This window comes from Thermobia domestica, chromosome 1, assembly GCF_964235325.1.
Source record: "Thermobia domestica chromosome 1, izTheDome1.hap1.1, whole genome shotgun sequence".
NCBI lineage: Eukaryota > Metazoa > Arthropoda > Insecta > Zygentoma > Lepismatidae > Thermobia > Thermobia domestica.
Window position 1 is genome coordinate 112,479,085 of NC_137454.1, and position 27,271 is coordinate 112,506,355.

The following is a 27,271-nucleotide window of genomic DNA, read 5'->3' on the forward strand; positions in this document are numbered from 1 at the left end:
TGGGGATTTTTTTCAAACCACTGATGCTTATAAATAGTTTTTCGTTACAAATTAGATGATGATAATGGAATAGTGATCATAGTTAATATTTTGTTACTGCGGATATTAGATTTACAATTCGTATAAAGTTGATTTGTAATCGAATTTGAAGGAAAAGGTGCCAAAGAATTACTGAAAACTGTTTTCAGTCTCCAGTTGGAAATAAGAACACAATTAAAAATGATTACTACAAGGATTAAAACACATAAGCAGCTGATTGATAGACTATGATCCCAAACGGCTCGAACATTTCGTATGCAATCGAAAATCATCTTCTGAGTTTTTTGTAAAGTAGGTTACTGCTCCAAACTCGCTTTTGTTTAGTCCGATACGACTTGAGTTGCTGATGAATATTTTAAAATGACAGTCATTGATATGTATAAAAGTCGAATAAATTATATTCCATCCTAGTAACTTATATAAGACAGATTAAATCTATGAAATGATTGATGTTAAAGTAATCGTAAATATTTTGAATGTTTTCATAATTAGAAGTAGGCACCTGCAAAACCGCTTACGGTTTGAGTTTACCTTCTTCAAATATTGTACATTTAGAACAATAATTTGGCACCATCAGCTCTTACGAGTTATGGAATAAAGTTTACTCTTAAAAATAAACTGTTTAGATGATGATATTATAAATTTCTGGACGAAAATCCCGTTTCAATGTGGTAATTTTCATTTCCTTTTTCATACAGAATTGTAAAATATCCGGTCTTAGCGTCTTTCATCATTTTCCACTTACCTTTCTGATCTAGCATTTACATATATTTCATTAGATAATTCAATGCCGACTTGAATGTGTCGAATAAATACTTCGTATATTCCATACTTCATATGACACGTCTATTTTACTTTACTGAGGTCCAACCATAAAACCAGTCATGGTTCTAGACTTATGTTATTATATCTGCACATGAACCTTGTGCTTTTTAGACTGAGATTGTAAATCTCACACCAAATCTCAAACTGAAAGATCACCCCTTGTCGTCTGTTCGTGACTACTTACGGAATACAATGCATTACATTGGCAGGTAGACTCCATATAGAGAGGCCTGCGCCTTCATTTGCAACTATAGGACGCAGAATGTAATATTTAGAGAAACTCGTGTCAGATATCTTAAAAATGTACTCTGTTTTAAAATTATATCAAATCCAAGCGCAAGATCATCTAAAAGTTTAAAATATTGAGTTATAGTTTCATCAATGCTATTGTGGGCAGCATAATGTTATAAAAACAATTTGACTGTCGTAAATTCCAAACTCGATGTTCCTATTATCATACATGCTCAGAAATAATCATACTCCTCTGAAAATAGTTGTAGTGTTTTCCTAGATATCACGAGATGCTTCATATTGTTATTTATAGTCTTAGGAGACATTACCAACAGTAATATAGTTATATTTAAGAAATAAAAACCTTAAAAGTTTACAATTCTGTTGTTTTCAACAATGTTTTATTGGTACATGATAACGTCTTTGAGAATTGCATTTTCATTCAAGTTTTTTGAACGCTGTAATATAAAAAGTTGATTGGAACGTTTTAAGACAGGTGTCTCCACTGCTGAAGAAATAATTGCCAGTTAGAGTGGAAACGGTGGCTTAATATGACATTGATACGTGCTGAAAGAATCACTCGATATCTTTGTTCAGTATAGCGTAGCAACTTGAGTGCTGCTGTGTGTTTGTACCGATTAATTGCGCAAAAAGGATTTAAAACTGGAACAACGCGTTCGAAACAAATTTTGGTTTACATCCTAGAAATCTACTTCGTAGAATTAAAAACTATTTTAAAGCACCATTTGGAGATGAATGTTAGATTTGGTCAAACGTGTTTATTACTTTTAAAAGACTCAAAGATGGGTAAAAACGGATGACAAAACATGGATTTGTGGGTATTATCCTGAAACAAATGCCCAATCTTCTTAGTGGAAAAGCTCAGGTTTAACACAACTGAAGAAATCGGAGCAAAGTAGGTCGAATGTGAAGATTATGTTTGTGTCTTTTTTCAATTCTATACTATCATGCATCATGAATTTGCCCCTAGTGGGCAGACAGTCAACAAGGAACACTACAAAACTGCCCTTAACGCTTGCACGAAAATTTGCGGAAAAAAGACATGTTCTCTGGAATGAAAAGAACTCGGTCCCTCACCACGACAAGTCACCGGTGCATTGCGCGTTATCAACACAGGAATTTCTGTCCAAATTCAACATTCCTGTGCTTACGTAATCACCTTTATTTCCATCACTTGACCTCTGGCGACTTCTACCAGTTTTGTAAATTAAAATTGTTGCTGGAACGGAAGAGATTTTTTCTCAATTGAAAGCATACAGGCAAACACAGAGAGAGTCCTTCTCACAATTAGGATAGTAGAAATGATTTTCAGGAATGCTCCCAGGAATGAAAACACCTTTGGAATTGATGTGTTCAGCCTGCAGGTGAGTACTTTGAATGAGATCCATCAATACCCTGTACGTACTGCCATTTTTAAATTACAAGTCCAGTCTTAAAACGTTCAAATCACATCTCGTATATATTATGTGGGAAGATATATTGTGTAGGATTTCTTATCTGTGTTCTTTGTTTGCGTAAATTAAGTCCTTAACACATATTTCAGTGCTGGTACAACTACAATGGTTGGCACCTATGCAAATCTCACATTTGTTTTTAAACTCGGGAAAACCCATAGAAGAATGAGGGTACTTCGTAGTATGCTGGACTTCGCTGGTAAGTTTTCGTAGTATTTTGTTTACCTTCCTTATTTGACTTTTGTTATTTGTTGCTCAGTCGAAACGTTTCTTAACGTTTGAACTTATTGAAAATGACATCAATTTACCCCTTCAAATAAGTTCACAATTCTGATCGTATTTCTGTACATAATGCTCAACATTATAGGTAAAAACATTATCGCAATTCGTTATATTTTACCCTGCAGTTTTTCTAGAGTTTTCAGATGGCCTGTATAAAATTTTATAAGTTACGACGAAACACTTGAGTGGCTACCATAGCTTTAAAACTATGCATCGTGATAACACTGATTCCAAACTGCAGAAACACCTGGTCGTTGTGGGTATAATAAAAAGCACACTACGTAGTTCAAACCATGTGCATTTCTTTTCATCATCATTCAATGTAGCAAAAAATACATTAACAACTGAATACAACGTTTGATTTTAACTGTTTTGGGGAAGAAAAGAATGATAATTTTTGGTTCAAATATCGTACGTCACACACCAATCTTCTGGGAGTGAAAAGGGAACATGCAGTATATGTGAATTATCAGTCGGCCAGAAAAGCGAATTTTGTTGATTCGTGTACCCAGCGAGATTAATCCAAGCTTTGAGTGACAAAATCAAATTTCTCCCCTTCCGGTATTCAAACGCGTTATCAACAACTCTGAATTATTTCCTCAAATATGTTTACCGTGCTGTGGAACTATTCTGCAAGATGTTATTGCTTCAGTTATCATCGCTTCTCATGTTTATCGAAAAAGGAAATAACTAAATACTATGTGTACAGCGAACCACAAAAATATCTCTCCCAGTAAGTACTCTAATTGCATTAGTTGAGGTCCAGCTCATTTACATTTGTGGGAACGCCTGGACAGATGTAACTCAACTTACACGTAACTTTTCTTGGCAACAGTTGGTAGCACTCACTCAAGTCTCTATGCAAGTAAAATGTGCGTAGATGACGCACGAAATTTTCTCCATTCAGAGATAAATCGCTCTGGTTCAGTGCGTGTTGTCCAGTGAATACGATATATTAATCTCAATATTGCTGTGTATGTAATGTATTATATATTCAAACAAAAAACACTGATCACACATGTATCAGAAAATGCTTGAAAGTATACGAAAATATCAAATTCTTAATAACTGCTCTAAGCAAGTTTGTAAATTACAGTCTTCATTGACAGACCTTCTCCAATTCCTCTTATTGCAACACCTTTTCTTTTTAGCAAAAAGATGTTGCTTGTCATACTGATTATGCATTGAAATTGAAATTCAAATTTTTGTTAAGTTTCAGCCTGGCTGGGATTTAAACTCAGGTCTACCGAATAGAACTTTAATGCGCTAACCACTCACCTACCGCGTCACTTCATTTTCGCCCAAAAATTATACCTAGTTAAAATCATTTCATGGAAGAATATACAAGATCTACTAATGCTTATGTGAGTGCCACAATCACTTACTCGAGATTTCCATGTTTAACTCAAAAACAAGTTATATAGACGTTCCTCAATGAGGAAAATATCTCGAAACGTTCTTCAAGTTGAGGCTACGTCATCGGTTTCAGAGATGGTCCCAATTTACATTACTCTTCTTCTTTAACATAACTTCTAATTTCTAAAGAAAAGACGACAGAAGTTACTTTCAAATTCTTTAAATTGTATCAGCACGTGTAAAAACAGAGAGTTCTATGTTTATGTTCCATAACTGGTAGTTTATTTTCTTGCATTTATATGAGGAATTTGTGGCGAATTGAGCCGCTGGTACTAGCAAAGTGATCTCGAAACGCAATCGATTTTGAAGCGAGTTGATGTGTCCCTTTAGTGTTTGGAATACGTGGAAAGGACATGAGGTACCAGTGGCGAACAATACCCCGGTTTGGGCGATTTGTTTAAAAAATATGAAGGCAGGAAACTCTCACTGCAGCTACCTCGGCTCAAATGACATCGTCACAATTGTTAATTTTACGTAGGATAAAGTAGTTTTTAAAATTGATATTATAATTCTGTAATTCCTTTATTATTATTATTTTTATTATTTTTATTATTATTATTATTATTATTATTATTATTATTATTATTATTATTATTATTATTATTATTATTATTATTATTGTTATTATTATTATTATTATTATTATTATTATATCACAGAAGGAAAGAAAGAGTCACATATTCAAAGATATTCATAGGAACAGAAACGATATACAGTATGTCAGATGCTTCTTAAATATGCACATGAACGCAAAAATAGTATTATGTTTATGGATTTTCATATAGAATTATCATTTTATAACAACAAGATAGGAATACAAATATTTGTTAGCTGATAACAGTAATGCATTTTGTTCCTTCTTTTTCTACGTAGAAAGGTGAGGTGACGTTCCTAATATTATCATTATCCTGTCTAGAGTTGTAACTTCAATCACTATTTGCGATTTGTGCACAGCTAAGTGCAACTCGAACTAACTCATTTTTCGTTCATACTACAATAGTAAGAACGTGCTTAGCCCTTATGTAGTCATCAATATATATCCAAATACGTTACGTTCCTAGACAGCACGAATCAAGATTGATATGGATGACTTAATTTTGTATTGTTGGCATTTCCTCTGTGAAGAAGTCGTCTTAACCTTTAGACCCAGAGGAATTGAATACTTTCCTGATTAGTTTATATCAGAAGTATCAATATTCCAACTATAAATCTTTTCCTAATTGCCTCAACAGGAATCGAACCAGAGATCCCAACATTATGAAACTAACTCTTAAGCCAGTATTCTAAGGCATCACTGTTCTGGGAGAGGAAAAAAAATGGAAGTGCAGTGAACTAAGTAATTACACATTTTGATTTCAATGTAGTAATTTAAACCTGATTTCAGTCACGATGAAATAGGAAAGTATTATGAGGAAAGAATAGTCCAGTGAATTCAATTTTAAATTTACAACTAGAAAAACATACAAATACGCAAGACCTCACGCAAAAAATTGGCCCTTAGAGTGCTTCGTCCCCTTGACATGCACAGTGCTGTGCCGTGAAGGGAGCGAGAGTGGCTACGGACCCGGGCGCTCAAGTAAGGGAACACAAAATTCGGGAACAAAAACGAAAAGAAGGGAAATTATTAAAAGTGCTCAAAATCAAGGAAAAGCAGTTTTTATTTTTGAAAATTTTCTTAATCCAATCATGGTGGTGCTTCTCGGATTTTTAGCGACCTCATTCATATATACAGAGGCGCTGCCGTTTGCTCTTGCGTCAGGCATTGATGCTTTATGACATGACACTGGACAGATACGCATATTGTTTGGAATCTGGTGTTCAGGGGACTGGATTATTTTTTTAAAAAGTTAACTAATTTAACTGACCTTGCTCAGTATCTTATATTCCCTATTTTTATGTGTTTTACTCACTTCTACTGCTTTTCCAGTAACTCTTTAAGAACAGGGACAAAAGTAGAGAATCATTGAGAGTAGTATAAGACACAAACACTATCAGTGCGTTCTAACCGTGCCCGAAATAAAATACTAAAATAAAGTGAAGATGCAACATTGGTCCTGTGTTGCACAATCTGTAAAACCAAAAGAAATAAATAGCAATATTAATACGGAAAACGCTCACAATCTTAACTATTCATGACAAAACTATTGCATGATATGAATAACTCTAGTATATCCACAAACCATCATTTGTCATATTTTTCCATAACACGTCATGACTTCCGAGAACCTGATACTTCAAATTCTATTAATGTGCGAAGTCCATTGATCTCATCACTTATTCAGTTACTCTCTTATGATCATCAAAACCTTTATCGTTCTCCCCGTAGATATAGAAAGTGAAATGTAGTATCCAGGCTTGGTGTAGCGTGCAAATAAACAAATAAAAATAAACAGGATGATATTCGCAGTCCCCTATAATGGAGAGTGTTGATTATTCAACAAAAAGACTTAAAATCCAATCTGAAAATTCATAAAATAATTCTCTACTTTGCAATAATAATAATAATAATAATAATAATAATAATAATAATAATAATAATAATAATAATAATAATAATAATAATAATAATAATAAATTAATAATAATAAATTAATAACAGAACTGCAGTATCAATTACATAAACAATACATTAAAACAAAGAAAAGTAATAAAAACCACGACGGGATTCAAACACGGGACACTGTAATAATAGTTCTCTGCTTTCCCAGTTTGCCATCAATTCCTCATACAAAGATAAGAGTATAACGTAGTAGTTATTTTAGAAAACATAGAACACAATAATTCTCCACGTGTTGATACAATTCAAAGAATGTGAAATTAACTTCTACAGTCTTTTCTCTTTGGAAACTAGAAAGTAATGAAGAATTGTACTACAAATCAGGACCGTCGCTGAAAACGATGACATGGCCTTAACTTGAAGAATGTTTCATAACATGTTCCTCATTGAGAAACGTCTATATAACGTGCTTTTAATTTAAAGAAGAAAATCTCGAGTACATAATTGTGATACTCAAATAAGAAACGTCTCCTTATTGAGGGATTAATCGTTGAGTCTCTTTGATTTGACCAGCACAGTCTTCCTTTAACCGTGTATATTCGACGATAACAGTTTTGGATAAGATAAAACGCTTTCGCCATATAATTGTATAATAAAGAAAATATATTTTTTTATTTTATAGTTCAACCATATTCACTTTCTATTATTCGACTACAGTTCCCATAGAAATTCATAGAAGTATATGCATAATAATAATAATAATAATAATAATAATAATAATAATAATAATAATAATAATAATAATAATAACAATTATTATTATTATTATTATTATTATTATTATTATTATTATTATTATTATTATTATTATTATTATTATTATTATTATTATTGTTTCACGGGTCCCAGGCGGGAGTACCACTTTCCCGCCCGGGCAGCGAGGAGTTTATTTTGGCCACGCTCCTTTGATTCGTCGTCAGGAATCCAGAAGGGACAAATACCAACATTGTGCCTCTACATCATGAAGTGGCAAATATTGAGATGAGTGCGTATAAATGAATGAATTTCGATGGAAAGTGTTGCCGACCATTAGAAAGTGAAAGTGGGAGAACTATGGAATAAAGTAAATAGATGGGCAAAATTTTATTATAAAAGTATATGGCCAACTTATTTCCTCTGATCCCAAATGGTTATAGTTGAATATACAAGATTACAGGAGCACTCTGATTGGCCAAATTGAAAAGTCGTCAATGAATTATCTATTTACATGCTACGTCTCTTCACCGCCTCCGTGGCAAAGTCCTAAGAGCACGAACTTTAGGATCGTAAGGTTGTTGTTCCGCGCCGACGTCGTGGTACTTCTTTTAATTGTATTTTTTATATTCACTGTAATATAAATAAATCAATATATAGGTGATTTAACATTGTTTGGAGGAGTAATTTTGTGGTTCAATGGCGTTTCGTCGGAGTCATACGCTGATGAAAGGCTGGTGGTATAATTTTCAAAACGGTCCACCGACGCTTTCAGCATGGGATAGCACAAAAACTTCGATACAAAATAATATTATAAACAGAAAACATATGAAAAGTACGGTTGAGTGTTCGGGCCACACATCATGTCTTCGAGTGCCAACGTTTAGAGAGTTTTATTTCCCCAATATCGAGTATCCTGGATAAAACGTTGAACTTGACAATCTGCAATATATATTATTGGCTCATGAAAGAATATAATTATAAAGAATTACTGTAAGAGATATATTTAAACTGTAGTTTCGCATAACAGTAGCCTCGATGCGCAAGCAAGACACTAAACCTCCTCATATCTAAATGGCGCAACAATGTCCAGTAATACTGCTTCAAGACTCATTTTCAGCAATTTACTTTGACAATTTAGATTTTCATAATCTTGGCTATTGTTTCAACATAACACTCTATTTTCTTGTGACGGAAACAAAAGTTTTAGAACATTGAAATGGTAAATGTGTGGAATGTGCTTAAGACAGTTGACACCAAGTTTTCTCCATCTTAATTGACAGCGATGTCTTACAATAGGGGTATAAGCACTAGTTTCACATTCCGGTGGTCCTCGGTTCGATTCCCGTCGGTTAATTAAAGGATTTTTTTTACAATTTTTATTGTTGATACTTCAAATGCAAAATAACGTACAAAATATTCAATTTCCCCGTTCTTACTGTTGATACGACTTTCTTCAGTGTACTCGCAATAGAACAGTGGCCTACAAGATGACGTCAACCGTATTAACCTTGATTCGTACCGTCTGGGAATTTAACGTGTTTTGCGAACAATTGATGAATTCGTAAGGCATATCGTTATTATGGGTCAAAAATACGACTGATCAAAAACCAAGGTTATTATTAAAGAGAAATTGCTTATGTTTCTACTACTACTACTGCTAGAAATAACAATGTTTTAAGCAATTCTCCATTTCACATATGTTCCACATAAAAAAGACATCAAATTGAAAAATCGAAAAGTTCTAATACTATAAAATATGTAGCCAAACCTCAACTTTCCAATAATAATAATAATAATAATAATAATAATAATAATAATAATAATAATAATAATAATAATAATAATAATAATGAAGAAATAACAGAATTAGAATAGCAATTACGTAAAAATACCTCCCAAAAAAATAATTGCCAAGAAGGGATTCGAATCCGCTGCCAATCTGCCAGAAATTACTTATACAAATATATAAAAATTACGGAAAAACATCCAAAGTACGCACGTGTAAGGATTCAGGAAAGTGCAAAGTAAATGGAATTCTCGACTTATTCAATAATTTGTCAACAGTTACAAAACGCTTTGGTTGCATCCGATTACATAAGTTACATAAATTTGCCAAGAATGAAGAATGAGGAATCGTCTACTAAAGAGAATTTTGAAATGTTTGCTGACTGTCTTATTATTCCAAGTTGTGTCTGTCTCTCATCATCCACAGAAAATAAAGAAAAAAGTAAAAAATACAAAAAAAATGAAATTGTTATTAAATCTTGATTTGTTTATATACTGAATATTAATAATATGAGGGAAATCCAATATCTCTACACTCTGGTACAATTTGTACCATACGCGTTTTTCATGGTACATTGCGTTATTTCTCTTCTATTTGAGCTTTTTTGTCCGGGTTTTTCTTTTGTTTTCCAAGTCCAGGGGCATTGTAGAAGACATTACGTATGGGTCCAGACCGTTCTGCGTCCAGACATAAGAGGTGATGACGTCATAAGTCAAAAAATTCTTTTCTCATTTACTAAGCCTATGTTCAATATTTTTTGGCGGGCTTATTTTACCACGTAGAAGATTAAAATTGTGCACAAACATTCAGTCCACCTAGTACTATTTCTCGGATTTTTTGTTCTGATGTCAGTGCTAAAACAGGTGGGGAATCAGAGGTGCAAAAGGGTGAAAAAAGGGATATTTTTACCCCCAAAAATCCAGTTTTTCGTCATTTTCCCGCCTCACATACATGATAGGGACACTTGAGTCATACCGTCTGAAAGGCAGTACCATTCTGAAGAGAATGATGGGCAAATCATTATCCTAGGGTAATTTGGGACGTCTCAGGGATTTTTTGAAAAATATGCTTCTATATAGGGAAAAAGGGGACATGGTGGGTATATTTTTTGGCGGGCTTACTTTTGCACCTAGAAGATTGAAATTGTGCACAAACATTCAGTCTACCTAGTAGTATTTGTCAGATTTTTTCAGATCTCTGCATTAAAACAGGGGGGTCCAGAGGGGGAAAAAGTTGAAAAAAGGGAAATTTAGAAAGGCAGTTCTATTCAGAAGAGAATATGGTGGACACATGTCCCTAGGGTAATTTTTTCCCTGAGATCATAGTGTTTTGTGGTAATTTGGGGCATTGTGGGAATTTTTGATAAAATTTCTCTCGCCCTTACTATTCAAGATAGAAACTATTCAAGATAGATAGATTTTGGCACACACATTCAGTATACCAAGTACTATTTATCAGATTTTTTTAGATGGCTACCTTCACACGGGGGGTCCAGGGGGGACCAAAGTTCGAGAAAAAAATTTTCGCTCCGAAATTTTCACTTTAACATTTTTCCCCGCTTCTGGTATATGGTATGAGCATGCAAGTGGTACCATTTGAAAGCCAGCTCAATTCTGAAGAGAATGAGGTACGAACCATGATCATAGGATAAACAGTGACGATACAGTACCTGCTTGACTGAAAGTCTAAGAAATAGCCCAAAAAGCCCGGACCCGGAAAGGGTTAAATTTCCATAACTCTTTTTTCATTATAACAGGCTTGCAGTTTTACTATACTTGTCCATAGTAAAAGAAGTAGTAGTAGTAATAGCAGTAGGAACGGATTAGAAGCCTTCAAGGGGTCGGATTGGTTCTGTTCCCTTGTCAATTTTTTCTGTACATTTCACATGACCAAGTTCAAATAGTGCTCGAGGCTCAAGTAGTTCAAGGGTAGTGCTCGAAAAATAATACACCCTAGCGCGCGAATACTGAAACTCTTGGCATCAGTGTAACTGCTGCCGACAATTCTTCTTTGGAAATTAGAAGTAACAATGAGGATGAAAACAACTATTGTAAAGCAGGAGCAGTTAAAAACGATGAGAAGACCTGAACTTGAAGAACGTGTCCTGATAATTTTCTCATTGTTGAAGGTCTATATAACTTGATTTTGAATTAAAGAAGGAAATCTCGAGTAAGCCTTTGTGACACTCATAAGGAACGTCTTCATATGCGAGAATTAATATTTTGTATAGTCGTACATGCAGCGATTTTAACTAGCTAATACTTTAGATGAAAGATGGAGTGACGTGCTAGGTACATGGTTAGCGTATTGAACTTCTATTCGGTGCACCCGGGGTTCAATTCCCGGCTAAGTTGAAACTTTTTTCAAATGTTTCAATTTCAATTTCAATACATACTCAGTGCATCAAGCAATACATACATACTCTCTCCTCCAGAAAGAAAACGATGTTGGAATGAGGAGAATTGGAGAAGGTCTAACAATGGAGGCAATCATTTGCAAACTTATTTCTAGCAGTTATACTAGATTTGATATTTTCGTCTACTTTCAAGGATTTCCTGATTTATTCGTGGTCAGAATTTTTATTTCTCTAAACATACAATATATAAAGAAATAATACAGCAGCATTGAGATTAATATATGATATTCATTGGAAAACAAGATCCGAAAAATAGAAATGCATCTTACAATGGAGAAATGTTTCGTTGGTCACCTGCTATATAATGTCACGTACATAAACACCTGGTTCAGGGCTACAAACTGCTGTCAGTGGCGAGAAAAGTTACATGTAAGTTTAGTTGCATCTCTCTACGTGTTCTCACATGCAAATGACCTGTACCCTAAGTAATGAAATTAGAGCATTTAGGGGGGATACTTCCCTGGTTCGCTATACACCTACACGTGAAAGTTTATCAAGATATCAGGATTCCACATACCTCAGGTCTGAGGTTTCTTCGAGAGTAAGACAGTGTTACCGAAATGTTTATTGTCTACTGTAGTACGGAAGAAAGTAATATGTCGACAGTATTTCGATGTATGTTATTATTGTATTGCCTTATCTACGTAAGGCAGTAACTGCATAGGTATATATTAACTATAATAGCTGTGTTTGATAACAATAATTAGAATGTGCAGAGTTCTTTTCTGCAAGTAGCAAACACTGCAAATATATTTAAAGTGAAATTAGTTACAATATAGTTACAATAGTTTGTTCTCAATAGTATTTCAGATAAATATCCGATACATATGCTGTATACTTAAACTGAAAATACTTCAAATTAATCGAAATAAAATTGAATTAGATTCTGATAACTGTAACTAGTAAATGAGAATTAACAGTTTCGATAGTGCAATAGATATACATAGAAAGATGATCAGCATGAACCGTTAGCTTTAATATTAAGATTTTGGCATATGCGTCTAGAAAAGTTAAATTGTTAAGATAAACTCACTTCAAGTGATAGGCTATAATGTGATAGTGATAGGCTACGTTTAACTTATGTTTTCGTATTATTTTATTCATCAACTGTCACATTCTAAATACCATACGTATATTTATATAACTTTGCATTTATTTCAGTGTCGATTGGAGGTGTGTTTGGATTCTTCGTTGGAGCCAGCTTAATGAGTGTCGTAGAAGTTATCTACTATTTTATTATTAGACCAGGGTTTATTTTCTATAAACATCTTAGGTAAACTTTCTGTATTAGCTTTCATTATAGAGGTCGAAATCGCATGAGTCTTCTATAAACGTATCCGTTTCTAATACTGCTTGTAGACGATCCAAGAAAGCTTGAACAAGACTCTTGTTCAAGACCAATCAAGACGATTTGATGAAAAAGACGTCATCACTGACGTCATTTTTCTCTTGAATTGAATAGTTTCGTTCAGGAAATTTCGTTTCGGTCCTGTTGTAAACAACCCAATTCAAGAGCATTCAATAGCTAATCAGCGTTCGAGTTTGAGTGCAGGAAAATACAAAACAGGTACGATGGTGTCGTGAGAGAGCTGCAGTTGAATAAATATCTTTTCGTTACTCTTTTCCATAATAAACTGGTATTCCAAATGTGAATAATAAACAAAACTAATATTTGCGCCGGAAGGTATTGTTAATATTTTTTGTTGATAATATTCACGATTTATATAGTTATTATGCTTGCATGCCCATAACTTTTGTTAAATTTTAAGACAATGAGAAGTATAAGTATGAATTTGAGAATTTAATATACAATATTACCAGGTGTAGATTAAGAAAGAAGAATCGATTAAACAAAAAATATATAACTGACTTTTTTTGATTTAATAAGACGTTTTGTACTGTTATTAATCTCTGATAATATCAAATACTTGCGTACAGATTGATAATATGCTCGCAAACTGAAGTAGCCTGGAAATGATTACATGTTATCCTACTGTAATCTAATTATTTTATCACGAAATCCTGACGTAGTATTTGAGAAGTTATTTCTTAAGGTAGAGGTTGTTTTCACGTGTGCACATTAATTTTACTAGTGCTTTCCCGTAAGGTACGAATGTACATCCTAACATACAAGACTGTGCAAAAATAATAATAAATAAATAAAATGGAGATGCCATTTAACAGTGTCGGGGCAGGAGCATTGAAGGGGGTCCACGGGAGAGTAGTCCGTACGGAGCAGGCGCGTGGTCGACGGAGGTTATAGTACAAGAATAAGAATCACGTATACATTAGAATAGATAAACCCTTGACATCGTATTCACTCATTTGAACTGAACTATAGCTCTTGTAATGATTTGATACTGGTAACATTAAACTTCTAAACAAAAAATACTGGTTTCCTACATTATGCAGGCATGTTTCGACAGTGAGAATTATTACTGTATCTCAGATAATTCTCCTACATACACACTCACATATTTCAACAGTAAAATTACTATTCGTTTGACGGGTTATTCTTAACCAGTACCAAAACAGGGATAGATTTGTGAAGAAAGTCTGATGCAGATATGGGCGGTAAGTCCTGTAGCTGAAAAATATTATCACTGTTTCGTTTGGTTTTCAGTCTTCGATGACAAAGCATAAATAACAACAAAAGGCAGTCAGTGCCTCGTGATACACAAAATTTTAGGAAACATTTTGATTTTTCTTTCTGAGTGTGGTTCTGTCATCAGCACGCCATTTGAAGAATCAGATTTTTTTTAAAAAAAGCTTAGTATACGGAACGATTTTACACCTAAGCAGTCCTTTACGTTTTTAACGTCTCCTAACCTAACTCGCATTTAATGTAAAAGGGACAAACTATTTAGTGAAAATTCGATGGGATTGCTGCAAAATTAATTTACCTGTTTTCTAAGTTATTAAATATAATCTATTAAATTACAAATGCCTGCAGAAAGTTACGAAAAATATGCTAATGTTATAGCAATTCATGTGCAGGTCTGAACTAAATCACTATGCAATTTCGCTTTCATTTGTTTTCATAGTTACAGTCTCTTAATTTGGACTGCCATCTATTAACAAGAATATAAAACAGATTCAAAACCTCTATGATCCTGTAAAAGCTGTTTCAAGTCCGTTCGAGACTCTTGTTCAAGTGTCTCGAACAATACTCCTTTGAACGTGTAAATTCCAGGCATTGAATGGTCTTGTTCAAGCTTTCTTGGATCGTCTACAAGAAGCATACGAAAATAATAAAAAATTATGAATATGAAAATAATTTAAAATCATATCACTATACTAAATTCAAAAGATCGAAGTTTCTAGTTTATAAGCTTCTTTTGTACTTGGGTCAGAACAAATTTGAAAATATTATATTACTAAAGTTATGTGCAATTTCTTCAACTCTAAGAACTAATACATGAACTGTAATTTTAGTAACTAGTGAATTACAACTTGTTGTAGTGAATGTTCGAAATTAATATTAACGTACAGTATTAAAATAATGTGACTTTTGTAACATATTTTTGAAAATATTACATAATAACAAGTAGTGCTATTTGTATTTTATTAATAATAATGTTAATTAGCTAGAAAAGTCCGAAGTCAGGCTTTGTACTAATTTAGTCAATACAAGAGAACGACACAATATGTATATATTGTGGACGTATGAAACTTATAACAGCTTCTTGTTTATTCTTAAAACTATAGGCAATAGTAGAAGTAAACATGGCTATAACAGTGAAATACAAGAATAAATACAATATTAGGAATAATTTATGATTGCATAGTGGACATACTTATTAAGCGTGATGTATGACACATTCTACTTTATTTGTATATATAAGATTCTAAAATGTATATGTTATCATCAAAACATAACATTTTTGATAATAGTATGTATTGTAATATATACATTCATTCCAAATACCGGGAACCAATTGTTGTATAAGATTTTATTATGCATCGTTTGAAAATATATAAACGAAAGAGAAGAGATAATTATTTAAATAATGCTGCCACTTCTGCTGTTATTTAATAATAGCTACTACGTAAAGTATTTAATAATTTAGACACTCTGATTTTCAATATTTACTTCAAAATACTCAACGTTATAAAATATATTTAGACGTATGCAAATTATTAGACTAAACTTTGAAAAATGAAGAACCTTAAATACAATTTTAAATAAATCCTGTATTGTTGCGTTCTTTCACTATGTTAAAACCAGCAAATATTTTCATTACATTCCTTTCGATTTTATTACCATTTATATACGCTTGGGCATATTTTTATTAACATTACACTATTATTTTCCATTTCCTCACCGCAGTGCCATATTCTGGTAAGTGATGCGATTAGAACAATCTTTGTGGTTTTCCATTCTCTCTTCACTGTTTTCTTAACAATAGCTCACAAGTTTTCCATATGGTTTAAATTGTGAATATTTCCTGGACATGACAGAACCTGAATATCATTTCCCCTCAGAATTAGTTACTGTCCTTGCCATATGGCATGGGGACCCATCATACATAAAAACAAAGTCCCATCCAAAACCATTCCTTCATTTGAGGTACAAGTCTGGCTTCTAGCACCTTTTGAAATTCTTTTTATTCATCACTCCTTTCACGAGATACTCTCTAGCAGGAGCACTGACATACAAGTTCAGACCATGACTGACCTTGAGTGCTTCACTGTTTATGAAAATGTGATTGGAGAAAATATCTCATCTGACTTCCTGCGAGCATATTGGTTAATTTCCCTACTTATGGAAAACATTGATTCATCTGGGAAACATACCTTGAAATAGTATAATGTGTTTCAAGTGCTTCTTAATTTTATCGCAACTTCATACATCAAACATCATATTCAAAGGAACAACTGTTAGTGTAAACTCTTATTCAATAAAGTTAAAAATTTTACAAATAGTCAAGTGCACCACAACACCCCAAAGATGCCTAAATTGTTAAAATATACAGGATAAATATGTCATAATTGGCAACATACCATGTTCTAGTCATCTTTGAATATAGGTTTATTTCCTTTGCCTATTCCATCCTCTTCTTTGCCAATGCTGGGCTTAACCTCACCTTTCTGCGGGACCTTCGCGCTGGAAAGCCCTCTCCATTTAATTGTATTCTCACTGTAAACAGAGATATGCAATTTCCGTACGCCTTTAACTCATTTGAAAAATCCTTGCCAATAGCTCTACTATTGGATTTGCCAATCTGAAGTATTTTAGTTTGAACAGGGGGGTGATTCTTCGTTTACGGTCACATTTAGCTGAGCGGTTTTGAGTGTATGACTCACCGAGCTTCAAAATCCTACTTACTAGACTGACTCTTATTGAGATATAGATACTTTTCTAACTATTGTTAGGTATGAGTAAAATTTTTATTTCGGTGAATGCAATTTTACTTTTTTATACAGTCCTTCAGCTAAAAAACACTTAAGAGAGCAAGACATTCATGTGTTTTGCACCTAATACACATTAAAATATTATTTGGAATACTAAATACGTAATAACATGCAAAGGTGATTTAGTACGACGTACGTAGAAGGAAACAAATCCAGTTCGCGAGCTAATATGTATATATAACGATGCAGTTGTTATATATGTTGCCAGTAAGGAATAGAAAGAATCATTGTTTCTCAAGGTTCACACAACGTTCAGAACATACTTTAGCTTTAAAAACTATCAACTTTTGACAATACAAATGGAGAAAAACAAAAATTCATCGAAAATCGAAAAATCGACATTTAGTCTAATAATTTGCGTATGTCTATAAATTGTAATACGTACCCCAATGATATATGTAAGACAAACAAGAAATTTTAGACCAAGATATAGAATTTTAAACTGCACTTGCTATTTACTTACACTAACTTCTGCCTTCCGCCAAGAGTTTAGAAAATTTGTGCTATAGTTAAAAACTTGCTTCATTGAAGACTAATATTTTAAGCTTACCAAACTATTTATTTCCTTTTACTTTGTCGACCCATTAACCCGAACGCCATACCATATTTATGTAATTAGTTAAACGTTTTTTCACACAAATTACTACTGTAGCGCACACTTTCGCCTAGCCTCGTCCATTCGAATCCAAATCAAGAGTTTGGAAAGAAAAAACTAATAAATAACAGAAACTGTCAATCTGGACTCACTCGGATAATGCCTGGCAGAGCGGGCTTGTGTGGAGCTTTCCCATATCCTGAAACCACCTCCATGCAAAGGTTAGACCACAGATCCAATATTTCACTTCCAAAAAGCAAACATGGTAAACACTTCAAACATAAACAGGTACAAACACATTGTTTCAATTTTTCGAAAAATAACAATTTTATTGTAACCAAAATGAGGGTGGTGTATATTTAGAAACTAGTTAATATATTTAGAAAATTCTTATTTATAGAGACCTCTGCTTTCTGTATATATTTCACTATTTTTTGGAAGTTTCATGGTCATGAAATGTCATTTCAAAATAAATATCATACTTAATAAAAACAAAGTTATATAGAAGATATAAATAAGATTATTAATAACAAGATATAAATAAATGACTAATAAATTTAACTTCACAATAAAGTTCCTAACTAAAATATATTTTCAAATTTCATATATCTTCCAGATGTTTTCTATTCATTCTATCGTCTAGGTTCTCGATATACTTTAATCTCTGAAATGACTTCTTCTAAACGAATCCAAATTATTAATTCCGTCCGAAATAAGGACAGTACTTGGTGTTAAGAAACGACGTACAACAAATGGACCAAGCCATTTATCACTCAGGGACTTGGAAATTTTATCCTTCAATGAGGATTTCACGTGAGCACGGATAAGAACTTTATCTCCGAGACCGAACAATACTTCTCTTCTTCTCTGAGACATCAATTTCTTTCCTTTATTCCACGACTTTTCCATGTTTTCATGGCATTCAACCAGAGCTCATGGGTTGATTTACCCCCTATATCTGACTCAGTGATGTCCCATTAATTTTCCAAAGGGATGTTAGTAGGACGTCCGTAAAACGTTTCGATAGGAGCCATCTTTAGGCCAGAATGCTCGCTTATCTTTAGAGTATACTGTAAATCGGGAATAAGATTTTCCCAGAAGTGCTGTTTATCAAAAAAATAAGCATGAATAGAAGCTTTTAAGATGTTAATAAAACGTTCGGCAATATTTACTTCTCGATGATAAGGACTTAATTTTATGTGTTTTATGCCTAGTCCAAACAAATTTTCTGAAGTATCTGAAATGAAAACTGAGGCATTGTCAGTTGATATAGCCTCCGGAAAACCCATCCTACTAAACATATCCATTAATGTTTCGGTTATGGATGCTGAAGTCAATGTTCTTAACTTTTCCAGCACCACAAACCTACTGGCATTGTCTACTCCTATTAGGATATATTTAAATCCTTTAGAGGTGGGTAATACTCCTATAATATCTATCATCCAATGAGAACCTATTCTCTTGCTATACTCGGAGATTAAATGGCTAATTTTGTTTTGATTTACATCTTTCGTTAATTGGCAACGATGATAGCATCGAACAAACTATGAAACCTCATGTTTCATATTTTCCCCAGTAAATCTTTTCGACAACTTCTTGAAAGTTCTAAAAATGCTAGAATGGCCACCAACCAATTTATCATTATGATAATATTCTACTAAAACATCTCTAAAATTCTTGGGAATCACGATCTTATAAGGGTTATTAACTGAATTAGTTCTTTTCATTAAAATTTTCTTGTTCAGAATATAACCTGAAACTCACTCACCCTTCTCGATCTTTGCTATAATTTCCTTAAGCTCAGAGTCTTCTCTTTGCAATACATCTATTGGTTCTTTAATTAATGGAAGTCTCCACATATGTGCTAACCTCAAATTTTCATTAAACGCAACCTGTCTCATTGGTCCATCTATAATTCGAAATTCAAATGGATCATAGATCCTTTTCAATGTGTCAGCTACAAAGTTATCTCAAGATCTAACATGTTTGATCTGGAACGAAAATTGACATAGGGTCTCGACTAATGGCCCATATTTCATTAGCCTCTTAGAATTACTTAGGATCCATGTAAGAGCCTTATTGTCCGTAAGCACATCAAATTATTTCACCAAGTAATGTCGGAACCTAGCAATCGTCTTAACTAAGATAATGAATTCGATTTCGTAAATGCTGCGGTGTTTATCAGCTTCTGACATTTTCTTATTGAAGAACGCTACGGGTTGGTTCTCCTCCTTGCTGTTTTCTTGTTGCAAACACCCAGCAATACTTTTTCCTGACCCTTCACATTAACAACGAAACGCTTGTTAAGGTCAGGACTTTTCAATACTACATTCTCCACCAACAAACATTTCAGTTTATCTAGAACCTTCTGATGATCTGAGGTCCATTCAAACTTTTTATTAACTGACTTAAGCTCACTCAAAGGTCCCATTAACTCTTGCATTTCTAGGGCGAATTTGGAATAGTAACTGAAGAGGCCTAAAATTTTCATAAGGCCTCCTCGGTTTCTTGGTGGAGAAATATTCCTGATTGCCAATATTCTTTTCGGATCAATTTCCATCTGGTCTCCTGACACCACATAACCTAAATAATTAATTTTCGTATAGAAAAATAAACACTTATAAGGAGAAACCGTTACATTATTTTCCCTAAACCTATCGAAAACATTTCTAATCGTATTTTTATGTTCTTCGACAGTGTCAGAAAATATTAAAACGTCATCAAAATACGTTTTAACGCCATCCTTTTCTAAATCTCCTAACATTTTCTTCATAACACGAGTTAACAAGTTACTTCCAGTTTTAATACCAACCTGAACTAGTGTATATTGTTATAAGCCTTTCGGTGTCACTATAGTTGTAATGTCTCTAGAGTTATCATTCAATACAATTTGGTTGTACGCACGGCGTAAGTCTATTCTACAGTACAATTTCTTCCCTAATAACCCTGTAAGACATTCGTCTAGGTTCGGAGCAGGAAAGGGATCATTAACTATTAGTGTATTAGCTTTAACATAATTACCAAGAATTCGATAAGTATTATTTTTACTAAAAAACAAGTACTTGCGTAGTTTGAATGGTCTACTTCCTGTTCAATTCCTTTATCTACCAATTCCTGAATCAGTTCGTCAAATATTTTTTTTACTTTTAGGAATTGGAAACGGATTCTGTTTAAAAGGTTTATTTTCGGTTTATTTTATGACCAATACAACCTACACGCTCGGAGATAACATCAGAATATTCCTTGGTAATCGAATCAATGAATGAGGTAACTTCTTGATCACGATATCTCCAGTCTTCCTCAATTGTTTTTTCTCCCTGCGTATTTAACGTGTCCTTCAACTGTTGAGATCGTTTGTTATGGTTTCTCCCCGTGGAGTATCCTTAAGGATATATTTCCGATTCCTGTTCACAAGTTTGTGGAAATTTTCCGCTTGCTCAATGTCTACATCGGATGCCTCAGACGAACTTTGAGGTTTTACCGTCTTTATCTTAGATGCAGGAGAAAGATTTATAATAGTCTCATCAACCTTAGACACTTGAGCAGCATCTTTATTTTCACTATCTGTAGTTTGCGTTTTCTTCATCTTCCTCTTCTTCCTAGACTTCTTGGAAGAACGTTTAATTTTTTAACAATTCGATGATTGATCAAAAACTTCACCCAAATTCTCAACTTCGTCGTTCTTCTTCAAGGGTGACAGGTGTTTAATTTCACCTGACTGAATATTAACTGAAACCATATTTCCATCCGTGGAAATCATTCCCATATCGACACAATCTGATTTTCCAATAATTTCTTCAAGTTGGGTGGTTGAAATCCCTTCATGTCCAAGTCCTTCATTATTCAAATTAGGAGATCTTATTTCATCATTCACTGCATGCACCGAAGTTTCCTCGACGTTATAATTCTTTGACAGATCGCATTCGATCATATTCCTTAACGCTAATAATTTCGACGAATTAGGTACATCAATGGTAAACATCCGCTCATCTAATTCATGCAGTTCTAATCCACATTGTATACCCTTTTCATAATATCCATCTGAATTGGAATCGGCTAGGATGAAAATAGAGGAGACACTCGCTGAATTCTGTTTCACTGGAGTCCTTACCGCAGATATTCCTACAAATTGCCGCTGGCCTTTAGGATCAACAGATCTAAACCCACTGTTAACTAAAGCTTTTTTGAAAGGTCAATCGTACTCTTTTCCTTCCCCCTTTCAAAACAAAGACTTTGTTCTTATGGTCTAACACAGCTGACATTGAACTAAGAAAGGGCATCCCTAATAAACATTCACACGGGAATTGCTCTACAACTCGGAAATTCACAGTCTGAAAATATGCGGATATATTAACGTTCAATGTTATTTCTTCTCCAGTAGAGAAGTTCAATTCCAAGGGGCATTAACCGTTCTTTCATCAACAAGCACGTATATACTGTTGAGCACCACTTCGTCGAACAAAAGATCTCGTGACAAGATTAAAGCTGGATCCACCGTCCACACAAACACTGGTTAAGATATTATTTCCCTTCCAATCACAAACGTTGCCACTAAACCATCCATCTCCGACGGAATTTTCTCATTAATTTTCTTTCCTACTATTTCCAAACGATCTCTATTGCTATTATAGTTAGAATCATGAAGCTATCAAAATCTCAGAACTTTTCTTCAATTGATTCGATTTTAAATTAGGTGAAGAATGATTACGATTTTTCAGATAATCTTCACCCAACTTTGACTTACTATTCGACGAAACCATCTGATTTTTACTTTTAATCCCCATTGACCTATTGTATTCTATTTGTTCACGGGTACTCATAACGAATCGTTCAGCTATATCTAACAAGTCCAATCTGTTATTAGGGAAATAACTTCCTAACATTCTATTCCGCTGATTTGGATTCATTCCTGTTACAATGATTCTAATTAATTCACTTTCCTCCATATTCAACCCTAGAACATTCATCAAATTCAAAACAGATTTCACATATTCGCTCATTAGTTCAGATAATTTTTTCCTATATACCCTATCACTCACCAAAGAATGCACGATGGTTGGAGTAACAAACCTAGTGAACAAATTATGTTTAGAAACACTCCAAACTATATGATCGTGTAAAGCAGATGTAACTATCCTCAATACAACACCATCGCATTTAGGAACGAGTACTGACAAAATCATATTGAATGAATAGCTGCTTTCCAACAAGATTTCCTCTATCTTGAATAACAAATCAAAAATTTGCCCATAAATCTATTTTCCAAATATGCTAAAGATCTTGAATGGGTGTATTTTACCATTAGCTTATGTTCAGCATTCAACCCTGAATGATGATCATTTGAACTCAAATTAGTTTGAACTGCTCCTACCAAGTTTCTACCATTTAAGTTTCTAAATTCCGAACAAAAATTTGTAGCACCCTCATACATATTAGTAAGACCCACTCTTTGAGTTGAACTGAGTATATTAGAAACTCATCTGTATTAATTTCCCAATTCTAGGTATCTATTTGAGAACGAAAATCTCCAGAAGAATTTAAATTCCGAGGAGAAACCCCAATTTCGCTTCTTAAAGGTGTTTCAGTAAAAGTAACTCTTTGATCAGCTCTCGAAAAATTCATGCTAGGAGGATTGGCTACACGACTAAAGCCATAAGTTCCCGCTGAACTATTAACAGATGAACCTAAATTATTTCTAATATATGTAGGAAAAAAATTAACAGCTGTATTATTCCGCATAGGTGGAGTTAAACTCATATTTAATTAACCCAAATCCGAATTCAAACTAGGTGGTCCAGTAGCATCAATCGGTAAAAATTAAGAATCGGGTATATCTATACTGATGTAATCACGTTCGCTTCTAACATTCTCCATTATACAATAATAAGTGAAGTAATACAAGAGCAAAATATGAAAATAATACTTATAACTAAACATACACATACACTAAACAACTAATACTACTAAAGAACATTACCTGGAAATTGATTCGAATACTCTGGAAGAGAAGAGAATAAGTTAGTAACCACAATGAACTTCGACCAACTTAATATTCAAAATATTAAACAACTATTAAACGGAGTGCGAATTCTTTTTGAGATTTATATTTTCTTTTTTTTTGAATACTCAGAGATTTATTTTTAAAAAAAAATAATTCTCAATTCACATGAATTTATATTTATAACTTAAAAATCATTCAAATTATTATAATCGAATATAATTATAAACACTTAAGTGGAATGACAATGTTGGAGGAAAGACCAATTAACCATTTAACAAAGTAAAATTGTAATAACGTTCAAAGTAAGCAATAAAGAATTCAATAACTTTCATATTACTATACATGAACACAATTATAAAAATTTGACTGGAATGACCATTTTGAAGGAAAAGACAAACTAACCATTTAACAGGGCAAAATTGTATCAAAGATCAATTTACGCAGTATAGACTTCAATTTCATTCATAATATTATATTCCAATACTTTTACAAAAGTTTAGTAGAATGCAAATGTTGGAGGGAAAGACTAACCAACCCTTTAAAAAGCAAAAAAATAACAAAGTTCAATTCAAAACATTCAAGAATCCAAAAGCATTCATAGTATAGTATCCTTACTCATTAATAATTAGGGATGCGCACGAGTCGAGACATGTCTCGAATCTCGACTCGACTCGACTCGAATTCGAGTCGAGATTCGAGTCGAGACACACTTTGTAAAATTCGAGACGAGTCGAGACAAACGTATTTCTCGACTCGAATTTTCGAGTCGAGACTCGAGTCGAGTCGAGACAGCTGCTAAAAATCTCGACTCGACTCGAATGTCTCGAAAATTTTTCTATAATTTTTAATATTATTTTGAAGAAAGTGCTCGCTCAGAAACACTCGGCACGAGTATTTCGGAAACAGCAGGACTTGTCAGGTGTTCGAGGAGTGCTGTGGTGATTGTCTTCAGCAAGTGGCGAAACCAAGGGAAAAAGACGTCCAAATGTCGAGGGGTTGGGTGCCCCCACCTCATTACAGATGTCGAACGTTCTAGTCTGGGCAGATTGGTAAAACAGAACAGGCGGCGAACTGCGTCGGAACTAAGATCAGAGTTTAATGCTGGGCAAAGTACAAGTGTATCTGACCTAGTTTTGTCAAATTTCCGGAAATTTTGAACCTGTTTTTTTAAAAAAGTTTTTTTCGATTTTCTGGAAAAATTGAAAAAAAAATTAAATATGTTTGTATTATGTTAATTTTACTAGTAATGATATCTTTTTTTTCAAACACGGGAAAAATTTAAGTTCAAAAATTTCAATATTGCGAATATTAAAAAATAGCACTCGAAAATAAAATTATTCCAATTATTATCTATATATTAAAATACTAGATTTACGCGTATATGTTTCTCCTCACAGAAAAGTTTATATGTTTCTCTCCAATCCTTTCAACAATGAGACCTCGAACCCACAAGTGCTAGAAACGTGCCGTTTTCATTTGTCGATTCCAAATTTTATGTAAATTGTCCAGTTCTAATTGAATATTTTTGTAAAAAAAAAAACATGGCCATTAGTTCTTTATTGCATTTATAGGGGTACACAAGAAGTACTGTGGGGTCGCGCTCAATGGTAGGACGTTCACCTCCGGTGCATGGGGTCCTTGGTTTGATCCCAGATCGCGCCGTGTGGACTTTGTGGTGGATAAACACCATGCTCGTGGGTTTTCTCGGGGTTCTCCCGTTTCCTCCCACTTTCTTCATTCCACCATTTCATTCATTTCTCATCATCACCGTCTCCTTTAGCCTAACCGGCATAACCGTAGGACGTAAAACTAAAGATTTCATTTCACTAGAAGTACTGAAATTTTTGAAAAAGTAAAGCATCATACCCTACGAGTTATATATTCCAACATCACATAGTTGTATATAGGGGTTGTATATCTGTTAGGCGTTTGTTTCATGGCCAAATGATAATGAAAACGAAGGATAACCATTTCTCCAGTCTAAGATTAATCTTCATTGTTTGGAGAGTTTTTTTTTCAATAAACACCGTTTATCACTGACATAATTAATTGTGTGTGTACTTTATTTACTTATTAAATAATGCATGCAAATGCATGCATACACGATATGGGCATTCAGTAAATGGATACTTGAAAATTTGAACTCAATTATCTATACAAGCCGGCTACGAGTCTTTTGTTAGCCGGCTACGGGTGCAGTGCAAACTACTCTTTGGATTGAGCTTCTTACCGGATGTGTAGCCTACCGAAGGACCACACAGATGTTATCGAAACTATTGTGCTTTGTGTTTTTTTGTATGCTTTGGCAGAAAGTTCTGTAGATATCGAAGCCCGCCAGTGAAACCATATCTAGCATCTTGGTGCTAGATCTAGCATAATTCACTCCCATCTAGCATCTAGCATCTTGACTTTAGCATCTTGGCAAAATCTCATTGTTTCCTCTGGAGAACAGAAAAAGAACGAAAATTTAGAAGGCTCACTGAGCGTTGGGAATTACCCTTAGTTGAAGCGATGGTTGGAGTAATAAAACCAGTTAGTATTTCCGCTGTTGTATTGTTGAATTCACAGAAATGTTCAAAAATAAGCAAAACGTGACTCTGTACAAGATGTTTACTTACCCATAGTTTTATTATTGTCAACTGAACCCTGAGTGTCTGGGATGTTTCTGTCTCTTCTCACTTTACAACTTGAGAGGGGAGGGGGGTATGACCGCTAAAAGAAATGCTTCAGTGCTGCGTCGCAAGCGGCATGTTTTGTATATATTTCTTCCCCTGATTCTCTTTCCAATGCAGAGAACCGACTCTTTAAATAAAGAAAGAACCCTGAACCCTCCCAAAAATGCAAAAATGAATGATGCGTACAAATAACAAATCTATAGATGAGTCAAATAATGTAGATACATGAGAAGATGATGACGTGTGTCTTGTAATTGTTATATTAATATCCACTGGATTAAGTGAAATTATAAAATGGATTTGATGACTGCCAAATTGACGTCACCTTGGTAAGTCATTATTTTTTAATATTTAGTAATATTAAATTAGATTATAGTTTAGCGTCGTTTTCAGGAGCAAAGCTCTACAAGACGTGAACTTACAGTTTAAAGTCGGATTTGAAACACATGAGCTCCTACCATGAATCAAACCTCGTTCGAGAAAGGCGCATACACTAACCACATAGCAACGAGGAACCCAACATTTAGTGATATGTATATGAAGTTGTAAAATTATATTCGTTTAATTTTCACTAATATAATCTTCACAATGTAAAGCATTCGCTAGGCACGTTATCTTGTTTAAAAACAAAAAGCCTATCTCTTATGTTTCCGTCTCGGGATTGGCCTGCGGGATGATAGAAATCCGAAAGAGATGCTTTTATTATGTTTTGTGCAGTAGATCTGCTCCTTCATAATCTCCGTGTTTGATAAGAATGAACCACCCTGGCTCACGAAAATGTACACGTAATATAACAAATCATGCACATTAAATGCCAGACTAATATAGCAAACATTGAAGATGCCCCCCTAGAAAATTTTCT